Consider the following 15876-nt stretch of genomic DNA (forward strand, 5'->3'; position numbering starts at 1 on the left):
TTCTCAGTTTCCATGGACATTGTTTATTACTTCCTCCCATTAAAATCTCTTTCTTCACTAAGCTTTTTTTTCCAGTTAATTATACTCTGATCACAAATGATCTTTATTAAAGAATGCATATTCTTGTGATTCAAAACCAAATATTTTAAAAGAATGATATACATAATAAAAATTGACATGAAAGTGTTTTATTTAAAATTGAAATAAAAAGCAAATAGACATTTAGAAGACATTTGTCTCATTTTAGAAAACATAGGCTTTAAGGATCTAAAAGTAGCATTCCAAACTCATTGCCAGAATTAAAATCACGTCACATCCCAGCTTTCCTGTCTCTCTGGGGGCTCCTTTTTTACACACTACCAAAAACTCGAAATATCAGTCTCAGTCCTGGCACTTCTCTCTCATCCCACTCAGTGCGGGTAATTTCAACCATTCCCATGTTGCCTCTCACTGTTGTGGCCTCTCCCGTTGCGAAGCACAGGCTCCGGACGCGCAGGCTCAGCGGCCATGGCTCACGCGCCCAGCCGCTCCGCGGCACGTGGGATCTTCCCGGACCGGGGCACGAACCCGTGTCCCCTGCATTGCCAGGCGGACTGTCAACCACTGCGCCACCAAGGACGCCCCATTCCCATGGTTTTAAATGTTATTTTGTGTCGATCACTGCCTCTGTCTCAAACTTTGCTGTCTCTGTCTCAAACTTCTGCTCTGAAATCCATAAAATCATGTATATGGATTTCTGTAATTGAACTTTTCTCATGAATCCTTTACAGCATCAGTTCTCAAACTTCGCTCTTGTTAAAACCACCTAGAGTGTTTGTTAAAATTCAAATACTGGGCCTCAACCCTCAGAATTTCTGATGACTAAAATAAAGGCAAATTCAAATTTCCCTTCCGCACCACCCCCACGGACTGCAAGTTTTAATGAGACAGTAGGAGAATTCAAGGAATACATTATGTGTAAACAAATGCATTTTGTTTACAGTGAATATGCATTTAGGGATTTTTTAAAAGTAGCATTTTCCATTTTCAACTTTTGCTTCATATTTTACTTCTATAATGATATCTCATATTCAAAATGTGAAATGTCTTCCATATTTTGTGTTACATAATAATTTGAAATATCAAATGTTTATGGATTGATGAAAACTGCAATAGCAGTACCAAATACTGTAACTTCTTTCAAAATGGTCATTTATAAGTCCACAGTGGTAAGCAGGTCTTCCAAGAATGGTAAATCGGAATTTGTTACGGCAGGATTGAATTTTATTTGAAATAAGATGGAAACCATTGGCGGATTTGAAGCAGAGAAATTACAACATGTAATTTATGTTTTAAAGAATTATTTGATCAGTCAGATAATATGGGGCAAGAAGGGAGGCAGAATAAGTTAAGAAATCACTGCAGTAGTTCAAGTGCAGGATTATGTAATACTAAGGAAGTAGGAAAAAAATGGACAGAGTGAGAATAAGACTTTAAATTGGAGTTGGAAAAATATGCTAAAAGAAATCGATATGAAGGATAAGGAAAGATGAATAAATGTAATCTCTTTATTTTGGGCTTGAGCAACTGGATAAAGTAGAGTGTTCTTTATCAAGAGAGGACTTTGGACAGACTTTAGAAAGAACTCAAATCCGTATTTCTCTTTTGACCACAGTAATTTTTAACTTTTATGTGCTTATTCATGGGGAGATATTAAATATAAATCTAATACCTGATGTGTGTTAAGAACATGCTGCATATTTTGTGACCACTAACTTGGGAGGTCAATTAGCTTAGAAGAGGTAAAAAATTATGCAGGGTGTTCTTGTAAAGTTATTATTCATTGACTTCAATGAGCTTGGAAAGAGGTTATTTTAATTTTCAAGAGATGTCATAGAAATGGTAATTGTGAAATACCGCCAACCATTTTCTGTAATTAAAGAGGACGTTACTAAGGATGTTTGGTTCATTCTAATTTCAAGGAGTTAGCATTATAATTTTATTGTTTGGAAATCAGTGAGTTTTGTAGGCATGTAAAAAAATAGGTGCATGAAGTCACTGAGACAAAAAAAAAAGAGGGATTGTCAATAAAATAATACTATAGTACTGTCCATATCAATGAAACGAAAGGAGTGTGGTAGGATCCTCCTTTAGCATTGATTCCTCTCCAGTATGACTCTGCAAATATTTTTACTTTGCAGAAGTAATTTATATTCCATATTGCCTGTTGATCATTAAAAGAAGTAGGTCCATATAACTGATATAAAAAAGTTCTCTTTCTGTTTAGCCATTTTAGTATTTTCTTTCATTAAGAGGATAAAATAGTGTAGAGTGCAAAGTTAATTATAATCAGTTTCCAAATCGTCTCATTTGAATATAACAAATCACTGCATTTTCAAAGTTCTTTTCTAATCGTGTTTCTTTTATTTCATTTAAAAGTAGAGCTGTTCAGACACACTGTAAGATTTTAAGAATTTACAGACCCCTAAGAAAAATATTATTTTTGAAAAATACTTCTTATCCAAGTGAAATTGATAGACACTCCCATTCTTACAGTTCAGCATATCTGAAACGTTCAAAGGAAAGACTTTGAACCCTTCCAAGATCTATATACATTTTTTGTCAAGGGAGTTAATGAGGTGAGAAATGAAAGGAGAAATGTTGTGATGTGCTTCCTACAAAGAGACATTCACATTGCATGCAAAACAAGGAGTTTCAGATTTCCTTAACCTGAAAGAGGTGCATAATTCTGCTCAAGGATTATTGAACACTGTTGTTTATTCTGTCAATGCTATTTGTTTCTTATCAAGCATCATACTGGATTTTATAAGACAGGTAGTGACAGTGAAAGTTTCATCCCGTAACAACTGAACCAAAAATTAATAAAACAATGTAGTCAAAGAATTATATGCATGATCAACTGGGAAACTTTGTTCTTTCCCTCTTTTTTGTTCTTTTTAAATTTTGCTCTTTGTTTTGTGCTTTTTGTTTTTTTTTTTTCCTATATGAAGACATTTGAAGTGACTTAGAAATTTTGTGACTCTAACACAATTGTACTTAGTACTCAGCTGACATTTATTGAAAAAGTTGTCATTGTAAGACACTTATACATACATCATTATTTCAGTTGCTACTGCCCAGTAGCAAAAGAGATCCCAAATTCTCACATCATATTATTCATACAGAAAAAATACCTTGAAAAAAATGTAGGATGTATATACTTTTCATCTAAGATCAGTGTGTTTTCTTTTACCATTGTAAACAATATTAAAATATCAATTTTGAAAACTCCTGTAAATGCTTTTATTATATAATTTTAATCTTACTTCTGCCTTATTCTACCATATCTGGTACCATAGAGTTAAAAGGAGATTTAAAGTTATTGTAATTATTCAGGGTTTTAGGCAAACCAATGACTAATCCTCTTGCTATTGCTCTGAATTATTTAAATTACTTAAGCGTATCACCATAATTTACCAGATAACAACATTTCGATCTGTGTCTCTATATAACCTCATGTCTGTTGAATGCTCTTTTAAGAAACTGAATCTTATTATAGTTATCTGGCTTAGAATGTGCCTGTTTTATTTATTTATTCTGGGAGGAGATGGGGAAGGGATGAAGGAAATTGGACTCATTCATTGGCATAATTTTTATGCATTGAGTAATGTTAAAATTTGAAGATATATTAAGGAAACACAGGATAAATACAGTGATTTAATTTTTCATTTAGTTTAAATGTTTATTACTTATTTTTTTCATTTAATAATGTTTAAATCTATATCCTTTAATATCATTATTTTAAATAAAATAGTATTATTTTAGAAAAGTTTAGCCAGTGCTAACCTTGTTCCCTAGACATGTTGTGGTTTTTGCTTTTGTTTGCTCTGTTTTATTGGTTTAGTTGTTTTCAAAAGTTAGCAAATATGAGAAACATTGAGAAGCTGGTCAAAGTTTTCATTTGCTAGCCAGTCATAAATATTTATCTTCAAAGATCTGTATAACGATTAATGAAACCAAATTGGAAAAATAATTTCATAAAAGAGCAACCGCATATCTCCAGTTGCTAACTCCTAAATTTAGAATTGATCCCTACACATGTGTTTTCATCCAAGTATTTATTTTTAATACAGAAATAAAGAGTTTCTTTCCTGTGTTGATATCTACACTGAATGAATACATCAGAGGTTTTTGTATTAATCCAAGATTTGTAAACGACATGACACTGGCCATGCATTAGGCTTGTGAATGTTTATTTGCCATTTAGTAAGCCTCGGTGTTACTGACTGAGTAAAAGTTTACTCTTCATGATTATTCTTTATATTGCTCTGTATATATTGTCTCTGTCAATACTTATGTCTCTATTGACAAAAGTAATCATCATACTATACTGTACTATACTAGACTATGCTATGCTATAATAACTTGCCCCAAAAATAATTACAGAAAATTATGTAATCAAGTATATTTAGGGCAAATTGAACACAGAAGAGTACTCTATGGATAGCAAACAAATGCCAACACAGAAGAAACTTAGGCTAACCTCTGGAATTAGGCTCCATATACAAGAATATATCATTCTTCCTCATACAAAACATTAAGGTGTTTCATAATATAAAGGAATAAGCATTCCTATGTGTAAACGAGTACATGTTGGAAAGTATATTTAGTATGCTAATACAAAGAAGGAATCGCCTGTATGTAAGTTTGTGATGAGTATTATTGATAGAGAACACACTTATCATTAGGGAGAAAAGAATATCATCTCAGTGACAGCTGTAAGAAGTGGATATTGACTATTTCAATTTGAAAACATACAATCTAAGGGAATGAATCAATTCTTTGGACGATTATGACTATATTCAGTAAACCCAAAAAAGTTTGCTTCTTGTCTTGCTTACTGACATTCCATGTGCAACATCTGATTCTTTTTGGGTTCCTTCTAGATTATACAATCTGATGTATCAGGGAAGAGCTTGAACATATCAGAAGGAAACCGTTCCATCTCTTCATTTTTCATTTGCTTATAAACGTTCAATCCAAGCTATATGCAAATAACCTAATGCAAAGCAGTGGAACAAGTGTTAAAGTGGAGACTTTACAGTCTCATTTTTTGGTTAAAGATAATGTGAATCAAATATCCACATATTATTAAATAAGACCGCCCAGACAGTGCTAGCAAATGTGTTGGTAAGATACTGGGTTTGAAACTTGATACCTTACCCATTAGAAGTTATAAAAGTCTCCGAGTTGAAGTAGTCAGAGAGTTGGAGATTCAGAAAGAAAATTTTTGTAAGAGCTTCAGTTCATTTCAGGTCCACAAGTCTCGAGAGAGCAGCTTGCATGCTTGGGTAACTGATTTGTGTCTCTTGAACTTCAAGGACACAATAGATGTGCTGGACTCAAATTTAAGTAATTCAAAGGCTGAGAGTTCAGGGCTGGTAATTGTTCTATAAACAGAGTGCATAGAAATAGCTTGAATGGGGTTGCCTGCTTGTCCAGCATCTATCAGAACAAGGAATGAGTGAATGTTTTCCAAGGAACCTTGAGGGATGGACACCCTAGGTTATTAGAGGATGGCTAGGAGAGATCAGTGGAAAGAAGGTAGGAGTGTACCCTGAGATGCTAAGAGGCTTTAAAAGGATTTGTAGATTTCTCTATGGAAAGACATATGTGTCTGTACTGAGGAATGTGCAGGTAAGATATCCAGGTGATTTTAAAACAAAGGAAGACACTGAAGAACTGACACAGTGCCACCTGAGAGAAAAAGCAAGTTTCAAAGACCATTCATGCCTACAGAGTACCAGTTCTTTTATTTTAAATTTTTGTTGGAGTATAGTTGATTTATAATGTTGTGTTAGTTTCAGGTGTGCAGCAAAGTGAATCAGTTATACATACACATATATCCATTCTTTTTTTTTTTTAGATTCTTTTCCCATAAAGGCCATTACAGAATATTTAGTAGAGTTCCCTGTGCTATGCAGTAGGTTCTTATTAGTTATCTTTTTATTTTTTATTTTTTTTATTTTTTTGCGGTACGCGGGCCTCTCACTGTTATGGCCTCTCCCGTTGCGGAGCAACAGGCTCCAGATGCGCAGGCTCAGCGGCCATGGCTCACGGGCCCAGCCGCTCCGCGGCATGTGGGATCTTCCCGGACCGGGGCACGAACTCGTGTCCCCTGCATCGGCAGGCAGACCTTCAACCACTGCGCCACCAGGGAAGCCCTAGTTATCTATTTTATATATAGTAGTGTGTATATGTCAGTTCCAATCTCCCAATTTGTCCCTCCTCGCCTTACCCCCTGGTAACCATAAGCTTGTTTTCTACAACTGTGACTCTACTTCTGTTTTGTAAATAAGTTCATTTGTACCCCTTTTTATAGATTCCACATATAAGCGATATCATATATTTGTCTTTGTGTGCCTGACTTACTTCACTCAGTATGACAACGTCTAGGTCCATCCATGTTGCTGCAAATGACATTATTTTGTTCTTTTTATGACTTAGTAATATTCCATTGTATCAAAATATATGTACCACATCTTCTTTATCCATTCATCTATCATTGGACATTTACGTTCCTTCCATTTCCCAGCTATTGTAAATGATGCTGCAGTGAACACTGGGGTACATGTATCTTTTTGAATTATGGTTTTCTCTGGGTACATGCCCAGGAGTGGGATTGCTGGGTGATATGGTAGCCACTATGGAGAACAGTATGGAGGTTACTTAAAAAACTAGACACAGGGTACCAATTCTGAATCCCTGGGACAGTGCCAAAGCAGACTTTTCCTGCCCTTCACTTATTATTTCTTTTCCAACTTTCATCCTCTTTCCATCTTTGCAGGTGTTTAGGGAATTTGGATATAAAAAGGAAAACGTTTCAGTTAAAATTGTTTCTTATGATTTGTGTTTTGTTTTGTTTCACACAGGACTGGTTATATTGATTACAAAAATAGATTGAACTAAACTAAAATTTCTCTTGACTAAATTAAGCAGAAGTTTTAATTATATAACAGTGACCAGAGGAATTCTTGTGACATGCCTTAGATTTCATCAAAGGAGAAGGAAGGAAAGAATCCCACAGAACAGGCTCACTTGGGCAATGTCAGTGGAGGATGAGAGGAAAGAAAGCTGTATTCTGATCATATCCTTTCTGTTTACCTTGGTCACCCTGTTTATTAAGCCCCAGGATTCAATCTCACTTTTACCCTTATTCATTTACTTGGGAATGTTAGTGTTTTGTAGGGTTCCTATCTATTCATTTTCCCAAACATTCTCGAGAGAGGATTCTGAGACAGTTCTTTGTGTTTCCCCTGAATTGGTTGTACTCTGTGCTACATCTACAGAAATTTCATGAAGTATTTGCAGCAGGTGTATGAAATTCTTTCCTAGTTTCTAAAGCAAATTTGCATTTTTTGCATTTAAAAAATATGTTGTTAATTCAGTTGTCTTCTTAGAGTGACTGAAGTGTCTTTGACTTACACATTTTCATTAAAAACAGCATTTTATTATTTAGAATAATATAACTTCTAAATATTAATTTTGAAACATAATCAGTCGAATCTTCTTGAGAATACAGTCTACAATGCATATAATTAGTAAAATACTTTGAAATGTAACATTATTTTCTTTTAAAAATAATTTGTATTTGTTATTTTACAAAAGAAAAAAAAACTTCTGTGATATATTGGAACTAGAAAGACATTAGCAACGTGAGGTGCTAATTTTTACCTTAGTAAAAAGGTAAAAAAAGGTTTTTTACCTTTTAAAAAAGAAGAAAATATGGCTTTCATTTCTTATATTCTTACAGAAATGTCAGTATAGTATTTACTCTTCAGATAATATATTTTATTTCTGCTTATAAAGGATGATGCCCAATAGTATAGGACCTATTTCTAAATTGTCTTTTTCTTCTCTTAAAATTCTTTTCATATGGAAGGAAATAGCTGATAATATTAAGAATAGTGTATTTAACTTATAGTTACTTAAATCATTATCTGAAATACTCCTCAAATGGAATTTGTTTTCAGTAATGTATTCTGCTTAAAAGTCTCAAAATAAACTGCTGAGTTAAGCAGCTAAAGTAAACAGGTCTTTGGAGAATTATGGTTTATTCCCACTTTACCCAAGTCAGTTTCTCAACTTGAAGATTAAAAGCTCTTCTCAAACAAGGTAAACATGTTTTCTAAAATTTTACTGGAAAAAATTGTTAAAAACTGTATGACAGCATCAGCAATTTTGATGGAGCTTTAGGAATAAAGCAGGATGGCATGTTGCCTTTTTTCATATCATTCAGTCCCTTTAAGGAGAATATAGTTTTCATGGAGATGATAAATATTTAGCATGAAAAATGTAAGCTTAATTATACAACTACAAACTAGAGCAAAATTCTCCCTGAAATACTTTTTTTTCTTTGAGAATTAATGTTTTTGCACATGGAAGCAGCAAAGGAAATATAAAATATATGACAACAATATTCTAAAATGTGTGTGTGTATTCACAGCAAGTAACTACCCAGAAATCATATTTGTGTTTCAGTAAAATTCCAAAACGAACTAAATTTAAGATAAAGTTGCAGATTCTTATTATTTTTATTGCAGTGTTCATTTTAGGAGTTGTGTGATTTTAATTGGTTATTTTAATTAAAAATCCCTATTGTCAATCATCATTTTAATATCATAGCCCTTAATTTGCTTTGAGAGCTGGTTACAATTCAATCCCATCATTGTTCTTCTAAATTTTCTTGAAATTATTCAAATCTTATATCCTCTTTCTACATGTGTCGGAGTCCTGATTTGCATTTAACACATAGACACATACACGTATAGATGCATATATTACATGTGTATGTACATGTGTATACATACACATGTATCTGTATGTGTGTGTTTATATGTGTGTGTATTGTAAGAAAAAGACAGTTTGTTACTTCGGAAAACTAATACCCTTTAGAACCAGAAACAGACTTGGGATATAATCCTTTTAAACCCCTCAGTTTATAGTTAATGTCAAATTAACTTGCATTAGTTAGTCAGGTTGCATTTTTTTCTAGTAAACATTGATTGATGCATACAACCTAAGTGGGGTGAATATAATTTTGCTTCATTCCAATGTATTTGTAACATCGATTGTGATAATTTGCGAATATATTTTAAGTCAAATGCAAGCATGGAATCAAAATCACTTTATATTTTCTGGTCTGTGTTATGGAAATTGAATGGATTAATAAAGCTCCAAGACGGCTTTAAAAGTCTCATGTTCACAATACGCCATGTATTTGACCACTGTCATCTGAGACTTCTTAAAAGCATCAACTCTTATGGTTGGTATTCTACTTTTTATTTGCTTGATAGTTTTAGAATTTAACAAGTAAGTCACTCTGTGCTCATTTTACATATGACATCCTAGTATTGCTTAGACTCAAACAATTTGTTATTAATTACCGAAGCTGCTTTGAACATCTCTACAAGATGATTCATCAGTGTGTGGCCTAGTGACATGTTAGTGTTGGTGTGTTAGTCTGAATAGAAGGTCTATGAGTAGGAAACAAATCATAAGAAAATCATTTGAAATTGAGTGATGCTTTTCAGCTAGACTTCTATTTCAAAGTAGAAGGTTGTTCCTGTAGGCATGCGTAGATGTTAACTAACATTGAACTTTTCCACTAAATCTACCTTTGAGGGCATGAGCATTGCTTCAGGAGTGAAGGAATCCAGATGAATAATGTTCTGCTCAGGTGAACATGAGTTAAAGTTGCCTATGCAATGCCTGTGTTATTACTAGACACTGAAGAGGAAGCATTCGAGATTCTGTCTCATCTACACGATGTTTATCAATAAATCGTTTGGGGGATTTTTTTTTTATATATAACTAACTTAAAAATGATTAGACTGGTGATTCAATTATGTCATATATACCCAAGTTTGGAAACAGGAGCACTCTTTAAACCTTGAATTATTCTCACCTATTCCAGTTAGTCAAAGATAATCTGTGATAAGGCTCCAGGCTCTGTGTCCCTTGTCAAGACTCCTGATTTAATCATCCTCACAACTTCCTCTCCTAGCGGATGGCCACAAATGGAGTGTAGTTTTATACTGAGTCACCTCAGCTTTAGCACAGCAATATTAACAAAATAAAAAGCAGGAAGATTACAGAAAGTATCTAGTATCACAATAAGACATAAATACAGGCCACTGAGACCTCAGTCAGATTGGTGCCTCATGGTACTAATATTGCCTATTAACATGCAAAAACATAAAAGGAAAAGACAGCAAAAAGTGAAGGGTGTCAAAGTGGAAAAACGTATGAAAAGAAGGAAGAGTCAGCAAGACCAGTGCTAAAAGGTAATAATATTATAGATTACTGTTGTCCCTTTCTTTCATGTACCTGTATGGTTTTCTCTACTCAGTCTTTTATAATTTAATGAATGAAGATAAAATAATCACGAATAACATGCTATGAGAAGAATTAAGTGACATTTTAAATATAGTCATTCAGTCTGTCACTTAGAATTATTAAAAAATAGCTATTCTTGTTACTTTTAGACCTCCTGGGAGAAAAGAGCTCTTACATTTCCTTTTTCTACAGCCATAAACTAAGCATTTAAACTTTCACCACTAACCCACAACGATAAATAAAAATATTTCTATATTCAATATCACAGTCACTCTCAAACTCATGCTGACTAGAAATTCAGACCCTACTTTTTACAGCAGTTCCATTCTCAAGAAAATGTACACATTGAGATGTTGGTACTACTCAGTCGTTGAAAGCAGTAATTCATCATTCCTTTTTTTTTGGTGGTGTTTGAGTTGCTTTTTTTTAACTATGTAATTACTTTGCCTTAAGAATGTTTAATAAGGAGATATTTTAAAACCAAAATTATACTTGAAATCATGGAAAACACAACATAATTACTTGGGTTTGAAATCATACTTAGAAAATCAGAAGAAAATTGTCCTGATCCTCTAGAAAGACATTCACAGGAAAAATGTAAAGGTGACAGTTAAGTTATTGACTTTTGAAGGTATATCTGGACCGTAATTCTTTTTCAACAAGCTTGGATTTGAATACTGACTATAATTAACCGTGTTCACTTTGAACAAATTATTCAAAATTAAAATGATCAATTTTCACAATGATAATTATTATAGGAATTGTTTTTTTCATAATTAATTTTCCTGAGAACATAAAATGTTTAAGCTTTTAGCATTGTTTTTATTATGGGACCGTGAGTGAAAACACAGCTATAATAAACCACTCTTTATCATAGTAGCTGTGATTTCATTCACTATGGGAGACAAACTGATTTTCTTAGACCTTTAAATTAGGTGGTAGGCATCATCGCTTAAGCTAATCTGCTGATAATATTCTGGAGGTATCAAATTGTGAATTAAAATATTTAAAAAGAACAAATATTTAAAACTATTTCTTTTTATTAAAGCAGTGCTAGACATCTATGTTTTCATATTGATATCTGGATTTTCTGTAGTTTATACTCCTTTCAATTCTTATTTCTTCATCATTCTGGGTTACATTAGAATAAAAATATTGAAACATAAATAATATATTTATGATTTTACCAACAGTTGTGTGTGTGCTTATAATAAATGGAGGAAAGTAAAAAAATGTATTTACTCAATGAATGTTCAGTTGGAATGATTAAAAAATGACAATACATTACAAATTAAAGCAATTCAACAGTTTTAGATTAATGTAGTCAAAATTCACAATTAAATCATTAGAATAATGTAAAAGAATTTTAAGCAATTTTGTACATTTTTAATCACCTGACATCCCATGTATCACCACACACCTCTTTTTCTAGCACTTGTATATCTGGTATACAAAAAATGCTATCAATGAAAGATTATACAAATTACTTCCTGGAACATACTTACATATAAATATATCAGCCTATTGGCTTTGAAACAGCTTTCCGGGCTTCCCTGATGGCGCAGTGGTTGGGAGTCCGCCTGCCAATGCCGGGGACACGGGTTCGTGCCCCGGTCCGAGAAGATCCCACATGCCACTGAGTGGCTGGGCCCGTGAGCCATGGCCGCTGAGCCTGCGCGTCCGGAGCCTGTGCTCCGCAACGGGAGAGGCCACAAGAGTGAGAGGCCCAAAAACAGTTTTCCAACAGGGAGTTGCTATCAATTACCTCCCAAGAGAGCCTGAAAAAGCAAAAGCAGAATAATTAAGCATACGTGTATATATTCACAAATATTTATAGGTAGATTTTAGAGCAAGTAGCAGATATTATCAAATCAGTCACATGATGAATAGTAAACTCACCATACGTGGCTGTGCTCTTTTAGTCCTGCGAAAAAGCGAGTAAAGCACCAGCTGCCATCCAACCTGTGCTCTGCTCACCAGGACTTGCATACCTGTGGTTGTACTCACCAAAATGAAACTTGTTTTTCTAAAGCACCTTTTTTTAGCAGGCTAACTAATGCCCGTCCCCCAAAATGTCCATGTCCGAATCCCCATCACCTGTGAATATTTTACGTTACATGACAAAAGGGACTTTGCAGATGTGATTATTTAAGGATCTTGAGTTGGGGAGATAATCCTTAATTATCCATGTTGCCCCAATATAATCACAAATGTCCTAATAAGAAGGAGGCAGAGGGTCAGAGTCAGAGAAGGTTATGTGAGGACAGAAACAAAGGTTAGAGTGAGTGATATGGGGATATAAACCAAAGAATGGGTGCAGTCTTTGTAGAAACTGGAAAAATTCAAGTGAGCGGATTTGCTCCTACAGCTTCCAGAAGCAACACAGTTCTGCTGACACATTGATTGTCATCCAGTGAAACTGATTTTGGAATTCTGACCTCCAGAACTAATATGATAAATCTGTGTTATTTTACATACGTTGTTGGTGGTAGTTTGTTGTAGGAGCAACGGGTTCAAGAGGATAATAAGGCCCAGTTTTTTTTGTTTGTTTATTTTTGCGGTACGCGGGCCTCTCACTGTTGTGGCCTCTCCCGTTGCGGAGCACAGGCTCCGCACGCGCAGGCTCAGCAGCCATGGCTCACGGGCCCAGCCGCTCAGCGGCATGTGGGATCTTCCCGGACCGGGGCACGAACCCGTATCCCCTGCATCGGCAGGCGGACTCTCAACCACTGCGCCACCAGGGAAGCCCAATAAGGCCCAGTTTTAAAGAAACGGTGGCTATCATAATTACCTGTGGATAAGATCTATTCCAGAATCTTGCATTAACAGCCAGTAAATCTGGATCAAAAAACATCATCTTGAGCATTAATTCATACTTTGAGTTTCTTATTTACTGTAGTTCAAGGACAACACTGTTTCTTCTTCTATATGAAGTGTTTCTACTATTTGAACAATCTGAAATAATCCACATGAACAAAATTCTTTTACATTTTCTTCCTATTCCATGCCACACATACTTTGATGGCATATCATTGCACATATCCTCTACCAATTTCCAATATACAAGTCTGTTTTTAAGAACCCAGTCTCGTGTTCATAAAGGTGAACATCAGACTAAAATTCCTCTTCTATCTGATACGGGTTTTAACTTCTGAGCAGAGTTGGTCCTCATCAATACTATAATGATGAAGACAGTATTAATAATTATTATTTTGCTGGTGTCTCAGTGGTGACAGTTATAAATGTAAATGTATATAAGAAAAGAATTCAAGAAATTGTCTTCAGAGAGCTCCCTATCACATCAGTACATGTTCATTAATAAACAGAATCTTCAGGCTCCCTAAACACTCAGATTATATTATCTAATACAGTTTACATTTAGGAGCCTAATAAATTCTTTAGAAAACCTGACTCTTGAATTTTTCATGGGGATTTTAATATCCTTCTCACCACCCCTAGTACTTTTGGAGAATATCTACCTTCCTGCATGCTTATTTGATGTGTGCAAATGATAACCTCAGATTTTCTGAGTGTTTACTTTCTGAGCAGGAGATTCCAAGGCCAATTTCCAAGAACACCACGCTCTAAACAGGATCAGGATTTAGGTCTCCCTGAGATCTATTTTTGGAATGATGCTTCAGTATTTTGAAAGATAAAATGTCTATATTGTATCCATTGAGCTCAGAAGTTTTCAGTTTTGAAATGTTTTTAAAAATTCTCAATTTTGTAACATAGAAACTGGTGCAATTGATTGTTCATTGTTTTCTCACCCTGAATTATTCCCTAAATGAAATAAACTTATTTCTACCCATTAAAGCATTCTTACGTTAAACAATTAAAAGTGCTATGTAATGATTTAGAATGTCATAAACATTTTCTTAAAACAGAATGAATTTTAAGAGTATTTTCTTAAAATGTAGAGAGTAACATTTTCCTGTTACTTATGTTGTTTTTCTTTTTTTTTTTTTCTTTGCCAGAGGAAGGAGTCAGTTTTTATTTCTGTATAATATACCTTGTCACTGTCCTAAAGTCCTTGACTTTAACTCTACCAATTTTAATAATTGTTTGTATTAACCAGATAATGCAGTCAATTTATATATCCCAAATTAATATCAAGGTCATAATGTATTTCTTTATTTTGTCTCTTTACTTGGCTTATCCATCATGACCAAATTAACCTGACCCTCAGTTTACATTGTGCTTTGTGGACACAAGCAATGTCAAATTATTTGTCTTAATTAAATTTCTCCTATCAAAATGAACCTAATTTCTTACTGTCTGTCATTAGCATAGATGAGTCAAAGGCTCATTGTTATTTTGGCATTACCTTGTTTATATTTTTTTAAGCAGTGTATTAAGACTATTAAATTTAATAGTAAATTTAGTAAATATTAAGTAAATATTAGTAAAAGTAAATATTAAGTAAAAATTAAGTAAATATTAAATTTACTTCTCAAGTTGAATTTTGGATTCTTTGTGGATTTTAAAAAAATAACTCTTTGGGCTTCCCTGGTGGCGCAGTGGTTGAGAGTCTGCCTGCCGATGCAGGGGATGCGGGTTTGTGCCCCGGTCCGGGAAGATCCCACATGCCACGGAGCGGCTGGGCCCGTGAGCCATGGTCGCTGAGCCTGCGCGTCCAGAGCTTGTGCTCTGCAACAGGAGAGGCCACAACAGTGAGAGGCCCGCATACCGCAAAAAATAAAATAAAATAAAATACCTCTTTATGAATAAGGAATTCCAAGCTAGGTATAGTACTGCAGTAGAGATAATTAATACTTAAGATCTGTGAGAGAACTAATCACACTTTTTTGATAGAGTCACATAAGAACAATGATGTCCAGTAGAAGTTTCTGCAAAGATGGAAAAATTCATCTGCACTCTCCAGTGTGCTTTCCATTGACCACATTAGACACTGAGCATTTGAAATGTGGCTAGTTTGAATAAGTCCCTAAACTTTTAATTGTATTTAATTTAACTAATATAAATTCAAATTCACGTAGACAAAAGTGTCTTGTGGCTACCATATTGAAAAATGTAAGACTAGAAGAAAGAATTGTGAGTTGTGCTTTAGATCTGGACTCTTGCTTAAACTTGTCCCTCAATAACCGGTTCTATTGGAGATAGTCACATCACTTCTCTGAGCATCCATGTCTTCATTCAGTCAGTAATAGTTTCTTATTGAGCGGTCTGTCAAATCCTGTGACCTAGCACAGGATACAATGGATACAATGATTGTTAAGTCAGAATTTATACCTCTTCCCATTCTGTAGGGAAAAATGGTGTCAGTGACACCATAATTAATTGTTTTGTTAAAATTGTGATAGGGGCTCTGGAACGAAAGTAAGAAGCTCAATGAAAGCATGTGAGTCAGGAGACCAGACCAGGAATGATGGGCCTGGAAAAGCTTCCTGGAGGAAGTGATTTTTGAATTTAGCTTAAAATAAATGTTAAGAAATTTCTAGGTATAGAAAGTACTGCTAATTTACCCTGCAATCTGCC

The sequence above is a fragment of the Phocoena sinus genome, chromosome 3 (assembly GCF_008692025.1).
Source record: "Phocoena sinus isolate mPhoSin1 chromosome 3, mPhoSin1.pri, whole genome shotgun sequence".
NCBI classification, from domain to species: Eukaryota; Metazoa; Chordata; class Mammalia; order Artiodactyla; family Phocoenidae; genus Phocoena; species Phocoena sinus.